At 45.9% G+C, this 15,478-nt stretch overlaps 1 protein-coding gene across 1 annotated transcript in view; it reads right to left on the bottom strand.

Annotated features, from left to right (window-relative positions):
- Positions 1-13,838: 13,838 nt before the first annotated feature.
- Positions 13,839-15,478, bottom strand: part of NT5DC1 (5'-nucleotidase domain containing 1) — a 273,425-nt gene continuing 271,785 nt past the window's right edge. Inside the window, exon 14 of the mRNA XM_083176860.1 lies at positions 13,839-14,038. The gene's annotated coding sequence lies outside the window, so the exon portion shown is untranslated. The remainder of the gene's footprint in view (positions 14,039-15,478) is intronic.

Below are 15,478 nucleotides of genomic sequence, written 5' to 3' on the forward strand. Positions count from 1 at the left end.
CACATCACTCTTCCCAACACAACCCTCATTGGTCAAGTCGATCGCATTTTCAGTGGCTCACTGTAGCATCAATCACATAGCTCTGCTTGTAACTTGCTTCAATCTCACTCTGATTGGATGTCGATGACAGTTTCCAAAACTGCAAGTCCCAGAGGCGCTGGCCACAAAAAAAAAAAATCAGTTAGATTTAGCCGGTACAGACCATTAAAAAACGGTACTGTACCGGCTAAATCGGTACAGTTGGAGGGTATGCATCACAGATATACTTTGCAGCAGGCTACATCCCGGCATCACAGTTACATTACACTGCAGGTCTATATAGTACATACTGACATCACATAGTAAAGTTTTCTATTATATTTTCTAAGCAGGGTAAATACTGGCGGCTTTATATTTACACTGCAATTTAGACTTTAGCTTGAACACCCAAACCTTACTTTATGTTACATTTGCCCCACCTGCAGTACAGCATGGTTTTGTCCATTTGGTTAAAAAATGTGTTTTGCGATTAAGTGTGATTTAGGCCCATAATTCCTTATATACCATTAGGACAGGACTGCCTCACAGTCCAAATACCCAAATGCTGACAGGAGAAGAGAGGGTGCGGAGTGTCACAAGCATTACCTTACACTCCAGTAATGGTAGGCACTCACTAACAGCCATGGATGAGTACCCTTTCTGAATGCAGTTAATATCTGTGACACTCAGTATCCAGCCTCCATTTGACCCCATGACTAAGGAGGCCAATCCCAAGATGTTTTATTTTCAATCCCAGGATAGAAACATTCTCAATAAGAAGTAATGGGGGTCAGTGTAGAGAGTAGTAAGGAAGGATGGGAGTAGGGAGCAGTGTGGGGAAACCAGAAGGATGGATGTAGGGAATGTGTAAATGCCACTTACTATTAGGCAGGCAGCCAGAGACTTATTTTGTGCCCGAGGCATTTCAAATGTTGTGCCAGCCACCAGCCAATCTGAAATGGTGGTCCTACAGCCAATCAGGAGCTGCTGCTTCCCTGATTACTGGCTGCTGGTCTGCCGGCTTAAATCGACTTGTGGCCGGCACTTAATTTTAAATGCTGCTGAAACAGTCTGTGTGTCTGTGGCATCCTATATACCAGTGGTAGGCAACTGGCAGACCGCGGTCCATCTCCGGATCGCAAAGGACAGAGATGCGGACCAACTGCACACTCCTGAAACTGCAGCGGTCCCAGGAATGCATTGCGGTGGGTGTGTGGGTGACATCACCGTGCACCTGCACACCGCTTGTAAGGAGCTCAGTCGGCTCCATGTGGCAAAGCTGAGGGCGCAGCAAGAGCAGCAGTGTCAGGAGGGCACAGTGACAGCAAGAGGGCCCAGCAGGAGCAGCTGCGGCAGGAGGGAGCAGCGGGGATCGTGACAGACAACGCCCTGCAATTTTTAATATATGATGGGAGTATTGGTTTTTTAATGGCTGCTATGCAGTGGGAGGGAAATGGGGAGGGGGGTCTCTTCAAAGTAGTACATCTAACGTGAATGGGATGGAGTTCTGTGTCCCCTCTGTGCCTATATATATATATATATATATATATATATATATATATATATATATAAAACAGATATTTGATTTTGCGTTTTGTGGACCTCGATCAAAATAATTTGAAATATTCGGACTCAGTTAAAAATTACTTGCCTACCCCTGCTATATACCATGGGTCTTTAAACTGCGGCCCTCCAGATGTTGTGAAACTACAAATCCCAGCATGCCTTGCCACAGTTTTAACACTCCCTTATAGCAAAACTGTGGCAAAGCCTGCTAAAATTTGTAGTTTCACAACATCTGGAGGGCCACAGTTTGAAGACCCATGCTATATACACTGCTGCCACCCGGGCCACAAGTATTTCTAGTGCTTGGCGCTGTCCAGCACAATGGTGTATGTAATCCCAGTAATGGGGGCTAGGAATCAAAATACAGGGGTGGATCTACAGGAATCCAGACCAGGGCTGCTGTAGAGTATTCAACAGGAGGAGGTGGATGCAACTGCAAGTTAGATTTCTATTTTGGGGCACACTTTCATATTGGAATAGTAAATAAATACATCAAATATAAGTTTTATTTGCCTATCTGAGGTAAGCTCAGCAGGGTTTAGGCAAATCAGAGAGGCGCTGCTGTCCGCTGGCTATTCCCTGCTGGATCCCTGGCATTTGTCGTACAATTAAAAAAATAAAATAGATTCAGGAGCCAGGATCAGCTGTGTCAACTAAAAAGCCCATATGGGTAAAAGCTATCCAGAATATTATCCAAATACACCCCCCCCCCCACACCCCTTTAATAAAAACCTAATCTTTGTGTTCCACTGTAATTGGCTGAAAGGAGTTTCTGGTACAGTTCTAACCTCTACATCACATGGAGGCGATCACTTCTGTACCAATTCCACCTCTTAACTCATTATTATATGTGGTGTGGCTCTGAGAAATGCCAATTTTCTTGATGCTAATACATAAATTAGTGATGTTCTTCTGTACATATGTTGTGGGCAATGGTGTCGGAGATGAGACGGGCACCATTCCAGCTCCCACCGCAGGCAGCAGAATGACTGGTTATACATCCGATTACAGATCCTGCATGCTTGTAAAGAAAGAACATTTTATAATACGATATAGATAAAAATACACATTTAAATTTATACCATATTTTGGGTGATAAAAATTGCATCTTACAAATACAGAAAGCAGTAAAAGACATCATGGGTGAAATTTAATAGGGTGTGATTTTTGGACAAAAATTGCCAAATTTGCACGTTTTCCGAAAATCGCACATGTAATAGGATGCGAATTGCGCTAAAAGAATCACACTTTTCTTTGTGAAATTCACACATTTTAATCTGTCAATTTTTTTTCACATTTCAGTTTGCATCCAGGGGCAAAATGTAATAGGTGGCGATTTTTGGTCACATAAAAAAATCGGACCAAATCGCACCTTTGAAAATCGCTTTTTTTCCCGGAATTCGCATATGTAATGAGATGCGAATTTGTGGCAAAAAAAGTGCGAAATGTGCGCATTTTCAGTCATGACAATGTGTGCATTTTCAGACATGTGATTTTGAGTAAAAACATGAAAAATACGGTCGTGGTGTCCCCCTCCTGAGCATAACCAGCCCCGGGCTCAAAGAGCGGGTCCTGGTTTCATAAAACCACAGGGACAAACAAGTTTGGGTTCCCTTGATATTACAAAACCAGCACCAGGCTCAAAAGCCGGTCCTTGTTCCCAAAATACGGGGGACAAAATGACTAAGGGTCCCCCGTATTTTAAGAACCAGCACCGGGCCCAACCAGCCAGCAGGGTAATGCCACAGCCGGGGGGAGACTTTTTGTACAAGTCCCCCCGGCAAAAGCATTCATCCCCATCCTCCCCTCGGCCAAAGCATTCATCCCTCTGGTTAGGGGTCCTGGGGAAGTGGGGACCCCCCAAAGAAGGGGTCCCCCCTCCAGAACTTACCTACCCATGTTGAAGGCCGGGGCTGTCCTTGATGCCCCTGGGCGGTGGGCATCGAGCTGATTAAAGTGTAAAATGAGAGAAAGCTATGGTGTCTTGCTGTGGAACTATGAGTCTCAACAAGCCTGCACCGCATGCAGGGACTTGAAGAACCACAGTAGTACAAATAGTTAAATAAGTACACACACATATACACACACTGACAGTAAAATTTTGCTTACAGTATGATTACAGCGGTGCAGGGGTCCCGTCGAAGCCCTGAAGACGGCTGGTGAGTATGTTTTCTATCCACAGGTACCCACATGGATAGTACTGGACAAGGGGACCGATGCTCCGTGGCAACATAGGTAAATATTGGATGAATGGGCTCTGTGTGCAATAAAGTTTTACTGTCAGTGTGTGTGTGTGTGTGTGTGTGTATTTATTTAACTATTTGTACTACTGTGGGACTAAAAGTCCCAGCGGGCCCTTTATTGCCCAGCATGCTGGGATTTGTGGTTCTCCAAGTCCCTGCTTGCGGTGCAGGCTTGCTGGGACTCATAGTTCCACAGCAAGACACAATAACTCTCTCATTTTACACTTTAATCAGCTCGATGCCCACCTCCCAAGGGCATTAAGGACAGCCCCGGGCTTCAACATGGGTATGTCATTTCTGGAGGGGGGGACCCCTTCTTTGGGGGGGGGGGGGTCCCCACTTCCCCAGGACCCCTGCCCATGCTGACTGGTCATAGGGATGATTGCTTTGGCCGGGGGGGACTTGTATAAAAAGTCTCCCCCTGGCTGTGCCATTACCCTGCTGGCTGGTTGGGCCCGGTGCTGGTTCTTGAAATAAAGGGATTTTTGTAAGAACTTACCGTTCGAATCCCTTTCTCTGATATGGTCCTGGTGACACAGCTCAACACTGGGATGTAGGAGGGTCCGAAGGAGCCAGGCACCTATCCTAAAGTTTTAGAGGGTAGGCTCCTCCCCTACTGCATCCCTGGACTCTTCAGTTCATCTTTCAAAGCCACTGGAATACATTAACTCAGTACAAACGCCTGCACATATTATATGCACATTTTATAACAGAAAACTGTTAACTTTTAACCATTTTAACATGAACATCATGAAACTTCTGGCATACTTACTGAGCGTAAGGGAGGGATCGCTGTGTCACCAGGACCATATCAGAGAAAGGGATTCGAACGGTAAGTTCTTACAAAAATCCCTTTTTCTCTTTCAATGGTCCTGGTGACACAGCTCAACACTGGGACGTTCCAGAGCCGGTCCTTTGGGAGGGTACGCTCAGGTCTGCAGCTCTCAGCACTGCTCGCCCGAATGATGCGTCCTCCGACGCGAACTCATGGAATCTATAGAATTTGGCAAATGTGTGAACAGATGACCAAGTGGCAGCTCTGCAAACCTGCTCAGCTGTGGCCCCATGTCGAACCGCCCAAGAGGTGGCAACTGACCTGGTGGTATGCGCATTTATTTTGGCCGGTACTGGTCTACCCACTTTGGTGTATGCAAAGGCTATCACAGACCACAACCACCTAGCAATAGTCTGCTTAGATGCAGGCCAACCAATCTTGTGTACGTCATACAATACCAACAATGTGTCAGTCTTCCTGACACTCTTCACTCTGTCCACATATATGCGTAAGGCACGCACAACATCCAAAGTTCTCAACTTGTCCCTTTTCTTAGAACCCTCTGGGGGTTGAAACACAGGTAGAACTATCTCCTGATTTAAATGGAAGGTAGATACCACCTTCGGTAAAAACTGAGGCACTGTTCTTAAAACAGCCCTGTCATCATGAAAAATTAAGAAAGGAGATTTACATGACAAAGCTCCCAATTCTGAAACTCTTTTAGCAGATGCTACTGCTAACAAAAACACTAGCTTCCACGTAAGAAACTTAAAGTCAGCCGACCTTAAAGGTTCAAAAGGTGCCTTTTGAAGGCATTCCAAAACCAGTGATAGATCCCAAGGTGCTACTGGTTGCTTGTATGGAGGTTTCAACCTGGATACTCCTTGTAAAAAGGTTTGAATTTCCGGCAAAATGGCTATCTTTTTCTGGAAATAGATGGACAAGGCCGAAATCTGCACCTTCAGTGACTGAAGGCTTAGGCCCGATGAAAAACCATCTTGTAAGAATTCCATCATTCTTGATAGCTTAAAATGAGATGTATGAGCCTTTCTTCTCTCACACCATCGAATGTAAGTCTTCCAGACTCTATAATAATTTGCCGAAGATACAGCTTTTCTGGCTTTCATCATAGTCTGTACTACTGCCTCAGAAAACCCTTTTCTTTTCAAAATGGTGGTTTCAATAGCCAGGCCGTCAAAATCAATCGATCTGAATCCAGGTGATTGAAAGGGCCTTGTCTTAGAAGGTCTGGTCTCAGAGGTAGACGCCATGAGTCCACAGATAACCTCTGAAGCCTCGAGTACCAGGATCTCTTTGGCCAATCTGGGGCCACTAAGATCACTGGAACCTTCTGCCCCTGTATTTTCTTCAGAAGTCTCGGTAACATTGGTACTGGTGGGAATGCATAAAGGAGATCTCCCTGCCAGTGAATAGTCATGGCATCCACTGCCTCCGCTAGTGGATCCCTTGTTCTGGCATAGAACCTGGGCACTTGACGGTTGATCCTGGATGCCATCAGGTCCACATCCGGAGTTCCCCACATCGAAGTGATTTGGTGAAACACCTGAGGGTGTAAGCTCCATTCCCCTTCCTTGAGCTCCTCCCTGCTCAGGAAGTCGGCTTCTATATTCTCTATTCCTGGGATGAATATAGCCGATACAGCTGGAACATTCTGTTCCGCCCATAGGAAGATTCTGGATACCTCCCACATGGCCAATCTGCTGCGTGTACCTCCCTGGTGATTCAGATACGCCACAGCTGTGGCATTGTCGGTCTGAATCCTCAAAGGGAGGTTCTGTAACCTGTCTCCCGCCAAGGAAATGACTTTCCAGACAGCTCTCAGCTCCAAGATGTTGATTGGTAACGCTGATTCCTCTGCCGTCCACAGGCCCTGAAGCCTGAGATCCAGGACTATTGCCCCCCAGCCCCTGAGACTGGCGTCGGTAGTTACTATCAACCAGTCCCAGGTCTGTAATGACCGACCCCACTGAAGGGAATCTACTTCTGTCCACCATTTCAAAGATTCTCGGGTGTCCGAAGACAGCACTATCATCTCGGATTTCATGGTCAAAGTGTTTCCTGACCAAGCTGACAAAATGTTCCATTGGAACCTCCGAGAGTGGAACCTGGCAAATTGAAGCGTCTCGAATGACGCCACCATCTTCCCCAGGAGCTTGAGGCACCTCCATACTGAAATGCTCTGAGCCCTGAGAATCTCCTGGACTAGGGTGACCAGATCCCTGGCCTTTACCTCCGGGAGGAATACCCGATGAAGATGGGTGTCCAGTATGACTCCCAAGAATTGGAGCCTTTGTGACGGTACCAACTGAGATTTTTGCAAATTTAAAATCCAGCCGTGAGCCTGCAAAAAACTGATGGCCTCTGCCAAGTGACTCTGCAGCATGGCTGCTGACTCTGCTTTGAACAGGAGATCGTCTAAATAGGGTATTACTGTGATTCCCCTGAGCCTCAGCACCGCCGCCATTACTGACATTATCTTTGTGAATACCCTTGGCGCGGTTGCTAGCCCAAAGGGTAACGCCCGGAATTGTAAATGCAGGTCTCCTATGGCAAACCTCAACAAGGTCTGATGTTCCGGGTGTATAGGAACGTGCAAATATGCGTCCTGGACATCCATGGACGCCAAAAATTCTCCCTGGTCCAGACTCAGGAGTACTGACCGTAGAGACTCCATTTTGAAATGGTCTACCCATAAATGAACATTTAGAGACTTCAAATTTAGTATTGGTCTGAAAGACCCGTCTGGTTTGGGCACCAGGAACAGCGTGGAGTAAAAGCCTTTCTTCCACTCTGTCTTGGGGACTAGTGTCACCACCCCTTTTTCCAAAAGGGAGTGCGCTGCTCTCACAAGAGCTGTACGCAGCCGTGCCTCCTTTGGTAAGGATGTGGGAATGAACCTCTTCGGAGGTGGCCCTCTGAAAGGGATTTTGTAACCCTGTGTTATGATGTCTAGCACCCAGGCATCCTGGTCTAGAGAAGCCCAAGCGTCCCTGGAGAGCGTGAGACGCCCGCCCACTTTTGTCACTGTCGGGCAAAGCCCCTGACAGTCATGCAGAGGGTTTATCCTCTCCTTTATTGGCAGGCTTCTTGTGAAAAGAGCCAAATTTTGACTTTTGTGTCTTGCCTCTAGAGGGCTGAAACCTTCCCCTGAAAGACTGTCCTCGAAAGGACGCACCACCTCTAGGGGAGGGCCGAAAGGACGGCTTAAAAGCAGAAAATCTGGACGTCTGCTTTGCTGAGGAGGCCGGCAGGAATGTACTTTTGCCGCCTGTGGCCTGTTTTATAATCTCCTCTAATTCGGTACCAAAGAGTACCTTTCCTTTGAAGGCTAATGTTTCCAGAGCCTTCTTGGACTCATTGTCTGCTTCCCAGGCTTTTAGCCAAAGCACTCTCCTGGCATTAATGGAGACTGTGGACACTCTGGTTGCCATTTTAATAGCTTCCTCCTCTGCTTCAACTGCATATTCTGCTGCTGCCTTAATCTTTTCTGCCAGCAGTAATGCACCCGGGTCAGCCTGCAGCATGGTGCATAATTCACCAGCCCACTCTATCATGGCCTTAGAAACCCAGGCTGAAGCAATAAGGGGTCGTAAGGTAAACCCCACCCCTTCAAAGATAGCCTTGAGGTTTCCCTCCAGCTTTTTATCCACAGAATCTTTAAAAGCTGCACCGCCCTGTACTGGTAATACAGTAGCCTTGGACAAACGTGCCACTGAAGCGTCCACAACTGGGACCTTTTCCCAGAGCTCCGCATGAGACTCTGGCATGGGGTACAGACTAAGGAATCGCTTAGGCATCTGAAGCCTCTTATCAGGAGTTTTCCAAGCCCCTTCTAACAATTCCTGTAACCCCTCATCTGAAGGAAAAGTAACAGCCTCCTTCCGCTGTCGCTTAAAAACACCTTTAACAGGAGTCTTATCCTCCACAGTCAGCTTTAAAGCCTGCTTCACAGCTATAATGAGATCCTCTATACCAGCAGCAGAGTTCTCTTCCAAATCATCACCCTGATCCCAGGGGATGTCAGTATACTCTCCTTCCTCTTCATCTACCACAGTAGTTAAGGCATAAGACCTTCTAGGGGTCCCTGCCACATCATCCATTTTGTCCAGCATTTCACTGAACCTGTTAATCCCTTTTGCAGTATCCTGCATCACCTGGATAAGTGCAGGATCTGCCTGGGTAAGAGGCAAGGAGCCAGACGACTGCTGAGATGATGGCATAGGTCTCTGTGATTCTACCAGCCCATCACTCTGCCTGTCCAAAAGCTGCACCAAAGCGTTTACTGACCTGCCTAGGGCCCTGGCCCACGCAGGTTCCATATGCTCTGCCCTATGGGGATCACTGCCCATGGGTCTCACATCAGCGCAAGTAATACATAAGCCCCCCCTGGCCATCTGCTCAGGGACAAATTTTTGTGTGCAAACATTGCACGCGCTCAGTGCATTAAGGGCTCCCTCCCCCAAAACCACAGCCTGATGCTCAGACATGACGCAAGTGATAAATGTATATCTATCAGTATACACAGTGCAAACAATGTACAAGCGTTTATACAGAGGCAATGCACCCAATCACTTATCTGTCTGTTGGTTTCAACTGCGGGGAAGCGATGCCCAGGAAATCCAAGTCACTCTGCCAGGATCAGTAAGCCAGCTCAGCTCCGCTGCAAGCGTTCTGAAAGGCGCCAAAGTCAGAGTGAAGGAAGAGACCACAGGTCCCTGCTGCTGCGGGGTCCGTGACCTTTTGGCGCCAACCACCCCCAGCAAGCCGCTCCTTAGGTAGGATTTCCTAGTTCCAGTGTCTCCCCCTCAAATGGGGATCACTTGGAACATGCCTGTCACAACGCTGCTGTCCTCTCATCTAGGAGCTCAGCGTGTAAGCTCCGCATAAAATGGCCGCCGCCATCACGGAGCGCCTGTCCCCCATGATCCCCACCTAAGCGTGGAGCCGGTTTCAGGGTACTCCGGAGCCCAGGCAGCCTTTTAGAAAAGGCTATAAGCGCTGCACAGGGGGACCAGACAGTGTCTCCCCTGTGCACAGTGAGCTGACAGGACGCGCTTCTGTCAGCTCCTGCTGCGCAAGCAGTGTGAGGATTCACTATGAGAATCCTCACACTGTGCCTACCTAGCTAGGGTAAAAGTTAATAAAATAATAAAAATCCCCTAACTACTCTAATTCTTCGGCTGCTCCTGCAGCCCTTTAGAATAGCACCCACTCCAGTGGGCACCTAACACGAACTGAAGAGTCCAGGGATGCAGTAGGGGAGGAGCCTACCCTCTAAAACTTTAGGATAGGTGCCTGGCTCCTTCGGACCCTCCTACATCCCAGTGTTGAGCTGTGTCACCAGGACCATTGAAAGAGAAAGTCATTTTGTCCCCCGTATTTTGGGAACCAGGACCGGCCCTCGAGCCTGGTGCTCGTTTTGTAAAATCAAGGGAACCCCAGTGATTTTATGAAACCAGGACCGGCTCTTTGAGCCCGGAGCTGGTTATGCTCAGGAGGGGGACCACCAAGCCGTCTCCCCCCCCCCCCCCCCCTGGTATTTTGTATGTAACCCTTTTTTTGGACCGAACCATGCATAGATCTCAATGATCTGTGCATGGTTCTGTCAAATTCACCAGTCAGAACCTGGTCTAATTTTTTGGTCATTTTTGGTAACGTTTACCAAATATCCCACCCTATTACATGTGCGAGTTGGATACTTTATAATAGGAAAACATATGGATGCGAATTGAAGTGTGACTAAAAATCGCCACTTCAAAATGTGTGATTTCGCTGCAAAAAGTGTGATTTTTTTTACCGTGATTCGTACCCTATTACATGTGCAATTTTTGGAAAACATGCGATTTCGGACTTTTTTAACAAAAATCACACGTCTAAAACATCAACCCCTATTACATTTCGCCCCAGATGTTTTCCCATTATAAAGTATACAACTTGCAAATGCATTAGTGTGCAATTTTTGGTTACCAAAAATCACAAAGCAATTAGTCCAAGTTCAGGCTGGTGAGTTTGACAGAACCATGCACAGACTAGGGGTCCCCTGTTTTTTGGAACCAGCACCGGGCTCCAACAGCCAGTGGTACCATGCCACAGCCGGGAGACACTTTTTACGTAAGGTCCCCAGCAGTCACATGTGCTCCGTGGCTGGTCAGCCCTGGATGGGGTTCCTGGGGGGAGTAGGGACCTTCTCAATAAAGGGGTCCCTCCCCAGGCTTCACCCATCCAGGGCTGAAGCCCTGAGCTGTCCCTGGCATCCAAGGGTGGCGGACGCTGGGCTGATGTGTGCAACAATTAGAAAAAGCACATTCCTTTTCTACAGGATAACTACAAGACCCAGCATGTAGGGCATTAATGTGCCCGCGGGGTCTCGTAGTTCACCTCTAAAAATAATATGTAAAGAAAGACACAGACACCCAGAGAGGTATAACTTTAATAGCTCTGTCCAGTGATGTCCTCTCTTCTGCTGCTCAATCGTTTCTGGCAGCCACTCCACTGTAGCAGACAGGGAGACCTGGTGACATCAGCCCTGGAAGAGTGAAGCCTGCGGGGACCCCTTTATTGGTGTGGTCCTTACTCTCCCAAGTATCCCATCCAGGGCTGACCAGCCACGGTGCACCTGTGACGGCTGGGGGACCTTATGTAAAAAGCGTCCCCTGGCTGTGGCATGACAGTTCTGGCTGTTGGAGCCCAGTGGTGGTTCCAAAATATGGTGGCCCCCCATTTTTTGGCCCCCGTATTTTTAAAGCCAGGACCGGTCAAAGATCCTGGTGCTGGTTTCTTAAATACAGAGGAACCCTACACATTTTTTCCCCTGTATCTGTGAAACCAGGACCACTTCAATGAGCCCAGGGCTGGTGATGCTCGTAGAAGGAGGGGGGACCCCATGCCATTTAAAAATAAAAATAATGTAACTAAATTCCACACACTTCCATTTCTAAAAAAATCGCACATTTCAATACTAAAAACAGCGGGTGAAATTTAATAGAATGCGATTTTTAGTAACTTTTAAAAATCGACCATTAGCGCACTTTTTAAAATCGCATTTTTCTGCCGCGAATTTGCATATTTAATGAGCTGCGTATTGTGGGCAAAAAAGTGCGATTAAGTGCGATAATGCGATAATTTTTAGTCATGAAAATGTGCGAATTTGAGGAAATGTGCAAATTTGTGTTAAAAAAAATGTCATGAAGTCCCCCCTCCTAAGCATTACCAACCCCAGGCTCTGAGCCGGACCGGGTTCCAAATATACGGGGGACAAAAAATCTGGGGTTCCCCCATATTTTGAAACCAGCACCGGGCTCCAACAGCCCGCGGTTTCATCCCAACAGACGCATAGCTCAGCCAATCAGGGCTGAGCTATACGTCTCCATGGAGATGCATCGACCAACCATGCTAGCAGCCTCTGTAGCACTGGGACAGCACTATAGAAGCTGTTAGCAGCGTCAGAGAAATCCGTCTCACCCTGCTGTCAGTGCTGGCTCTGGAGAAGGGAGGGGAGGACAGCGCTGGACCCTGGGTCGGTAAGTATACAGTATGGGTGTAAAAGTGAGGTGTGTGTTTGTGTGTGTAATAAAGTTTTACTTTTCTGTGTGTGTGTAATGCCCCGCATGCTGCTACTTGTGGTTTGCCAAGTCCCAGCATGCGGGGGAGGCCTGCTGGCACTTGTAGTTCACCTGTATAAAGCAATGTTATGAATGTGTTTTAACCCTATCAGGCCGGCGTCCAAATCCCAGGGGCGCTGGTGATAGCCCCAAGCTTCAGCCCTGGATTGGTGAAGCCTGGGGGGAGACCCCTTTATTGGGGGGGGGTCCCCACTTCCCCAGGGAGTCCCCCGTCCAATGCTGACCAGCCACGGTGCTCATGGTTCGGCCGGAGGACCTTATGTAAAAAGTGTCCCCCGGCTGTGGCATGACACTGCAGGCTGTTGGAGCCCGGTGCTGGTTTCAAAATACGGGGGACCCCCAGATTTTTTGTCCCCCGTATTTTTGGAACCAGGACCGGTCCAAGAGTCCGGGGCTGGTTTCAGAAATACGGGGGACCCCTACGCTTTTTGTCCCCCGTATTGTTGGAACTAGGTCAGGCAGGCTCAACGAGCCCAGGGCTGGTTTTGTTCAGGAGGGGGGACCGCACGCCATTTAAAAAAAAAAAAAAATAAGTACATTTTATACATTTTTTAAGACAGGACCATGCACAGATCTCAATGATCTGTGCAGGGTTCTGGCTAATTTGCCTGTCAGAACCTGGTCTGCATGTGTGGCGATTTTCAGACACATTTTACCGAATTCGCATCTCATTAAATATGTGATTTGTATACTTTTCAATGGGAAAACATCTGGATACGAGTTCTAGCATTACTAAAAATCCCACCTTCAGAATATGCGATTTTGCGGCAAAAAACGCGTTTTTCCGTTTTCCGCATCTCAATAAATATGCGAAGTTGGAAAAACGTGCAATTTCGGCCGTTTTTTTACTAAAAATCGCACAAAATCACATTTTCGCATCTCATTAAATGTCATCCCGCACGTTTAAAAATCAAATATTTTTGTTACAAAAAATTGCATTTTTCCTTACTAAAAATTGCACACTAAATTGAATGTGATATCTGACTTTGGGCCTTATTCTAGTTCACTCTTTCTGACAAAATCCTTCTTAGATGGACAAAACCATGTGCACTGCAGAGGGGCAGATGTAAAATGTGCAGAGAGAATTAGATTTGGGTGAGTTATTTTGTTTCTGTGCAGGGTAAATACTGACTGCTTTATTTTTACACTGCAATATAGATCTCACTTTGAAGTAAAACCCCACCCAAATCTAATTCTCTCTGCACAAGTAACATCTGCCCCACATGGTTTTGTCCATCTAAGAAGGATTTTGTCAGAAAGAGTGAACTAGCATATCCCCCTTTGTCTCAATATTCGAAACCTATTACATTTGTGATTTCCACAAAAAAATTGCGATTTTTAGACATGCGATTTACAACAGTGACTAAAAATCTAACCCTATTAAATCTCGCCCCATATACAGCAAACGTAAAGTCAAATTGTATTTTAATAAATATTTAAAGATGATGTAAGATTTAGAATTATAGGTAAGCATTGCAGTGTCATGGTTTATGTTTGGACTGATGCAGTCTTGTATCAAAAAATTAAATGAGTATTTTTCAAAACACTATTTACTTTTAAGCCTCAAGGAAATCTAAAGGATTATTACATCTAACCCGGAACCAACGCTAATGCTTCACACATTTCAAGGTCAAGATACTTTTCCAGATAGGGAACGTAACTGGATATTCCTCAACTTGTAGTAGGGTGGGATTTACTAGAATACTTTTTGTAAAGTGAAACTTCCATTGCCGGAAATTGTACGAGGCCGTGTGGAACTGATTCCAGATGTTTCGTTTCTTCTTGCGTAGTCTCTGTAGAAAAAGGAGCCACACTGAAAATAAAAGCCATGTCATAACAATACTATTAGTTATTGCCTAATAAGTGTGGCAATATTTCTATTTTAGAAAAGTAATCTTGCATTATTCACACTGTTCTAAAGTAAAGTACTATTTAGAAATAACGTTTAAAGGTAATATATTTTTATGTTATGTACTTTTGATATGATGCCAGAAAATGATAAATGAATGTTAGAACAAAAGCTGCACTGTTAGTCCTGGTGATTGGCTAAAAGGAATTTCACAGCACCAGATTTTCACAGCACCAGATTTTCACAGCGTACTTGCTTACTTTTGAAAACTAGTTTCAGGGAGATTATAGTTGGTAGTAGAATTTAGCAAAACGTCCCGTTGAGGGGGCGTGTCTATTTCTATATATCTAAAGAGTACAAAGCGTGGGATTGTACTCCTACATCTAAAAGGAATCTTTTAAAATGACTTATATACAGTACAAATGTAGATGAGCCCCAAAGCAATTAGTAAGAGCTACTACACTTTTTTTCTTAAAAACGTAACAGTGTAATGTGGGCTAGGTGAAATGAGGGAGATTGCTAGACTAATGAGGGAGAGAGGGAGATTGGTGTTATTTCAGGGAGTCTCCTGTAGAATGCAGGAGGGTAGGCAAATGTTTTTCATCCATATCTAGCTTTAATAGTTACTTTTTGTTTCTATCAGTGTATCCAACACCACAATACTATAGTATACATAATTACATGGTAGTGCTCTTAGAGGATTGCTAGCAAGAGAGAGAAAAGTATGTCCTGGTGTGGTGCACCTGAATGGACTCAACTAATAAAATTTAACTTTTATTAGCATCTGTTAATAAGGCGAAATATAAAAACACACAAACAAAACAACATATATGTGAATGTGTTTAAAAAACGGCGGCTCTCTGACTCCACATCCGTGTTGACTAAAGGTAGGTATAGGTATCCCCACAGGTATAGTAAGCCGACACTCTTATTAATAATGACATGTAAATACAATGAATTTGTGTCTGTATGGCTCAAAACCCCTTCGTGTAAGTGCGCACACACTGACACCAGTGCGGTGATCAGTATGTTTTTAGCACAATATGGGTGGTGGCCACAAAAAAATAATAATAAATCTTGTGTTTGTGACTGACTGTATGTCACTTGAGACACTGCTAATTTTTAGGTGAAGAGACTTATATGGGGTTCAGATGGACCCTAGTATCGATCAGTGTTGGTGGTGTTTCCCATGTGTCAACACAGGTGTCGACCGACACTCAAGATAAATACAACATGAGTTACTGAGACCTCTATTGTATGGGCTAGAATTGCCCTTAATACGAGGGAGCCTCAATGTTGAATTCTATATATCGGTCTACTGTGGTGGGTAGACTCTAACGGTTGACATAGATAACAGCCAATGTCATAGATATTACAATTGGTC

Source organism: Crinia signifera, chromosome 3 (assembly GCF_055691185.1).
Source record: "Crinia signifera chromosome 3, ASM5569118v1, whole genome shotgun sequence".
NCBI lineage: Eukaryota > Metazoa > Chordata > Amphibia > Anura > Myobatrachidae > Crinia > Crinia signifera.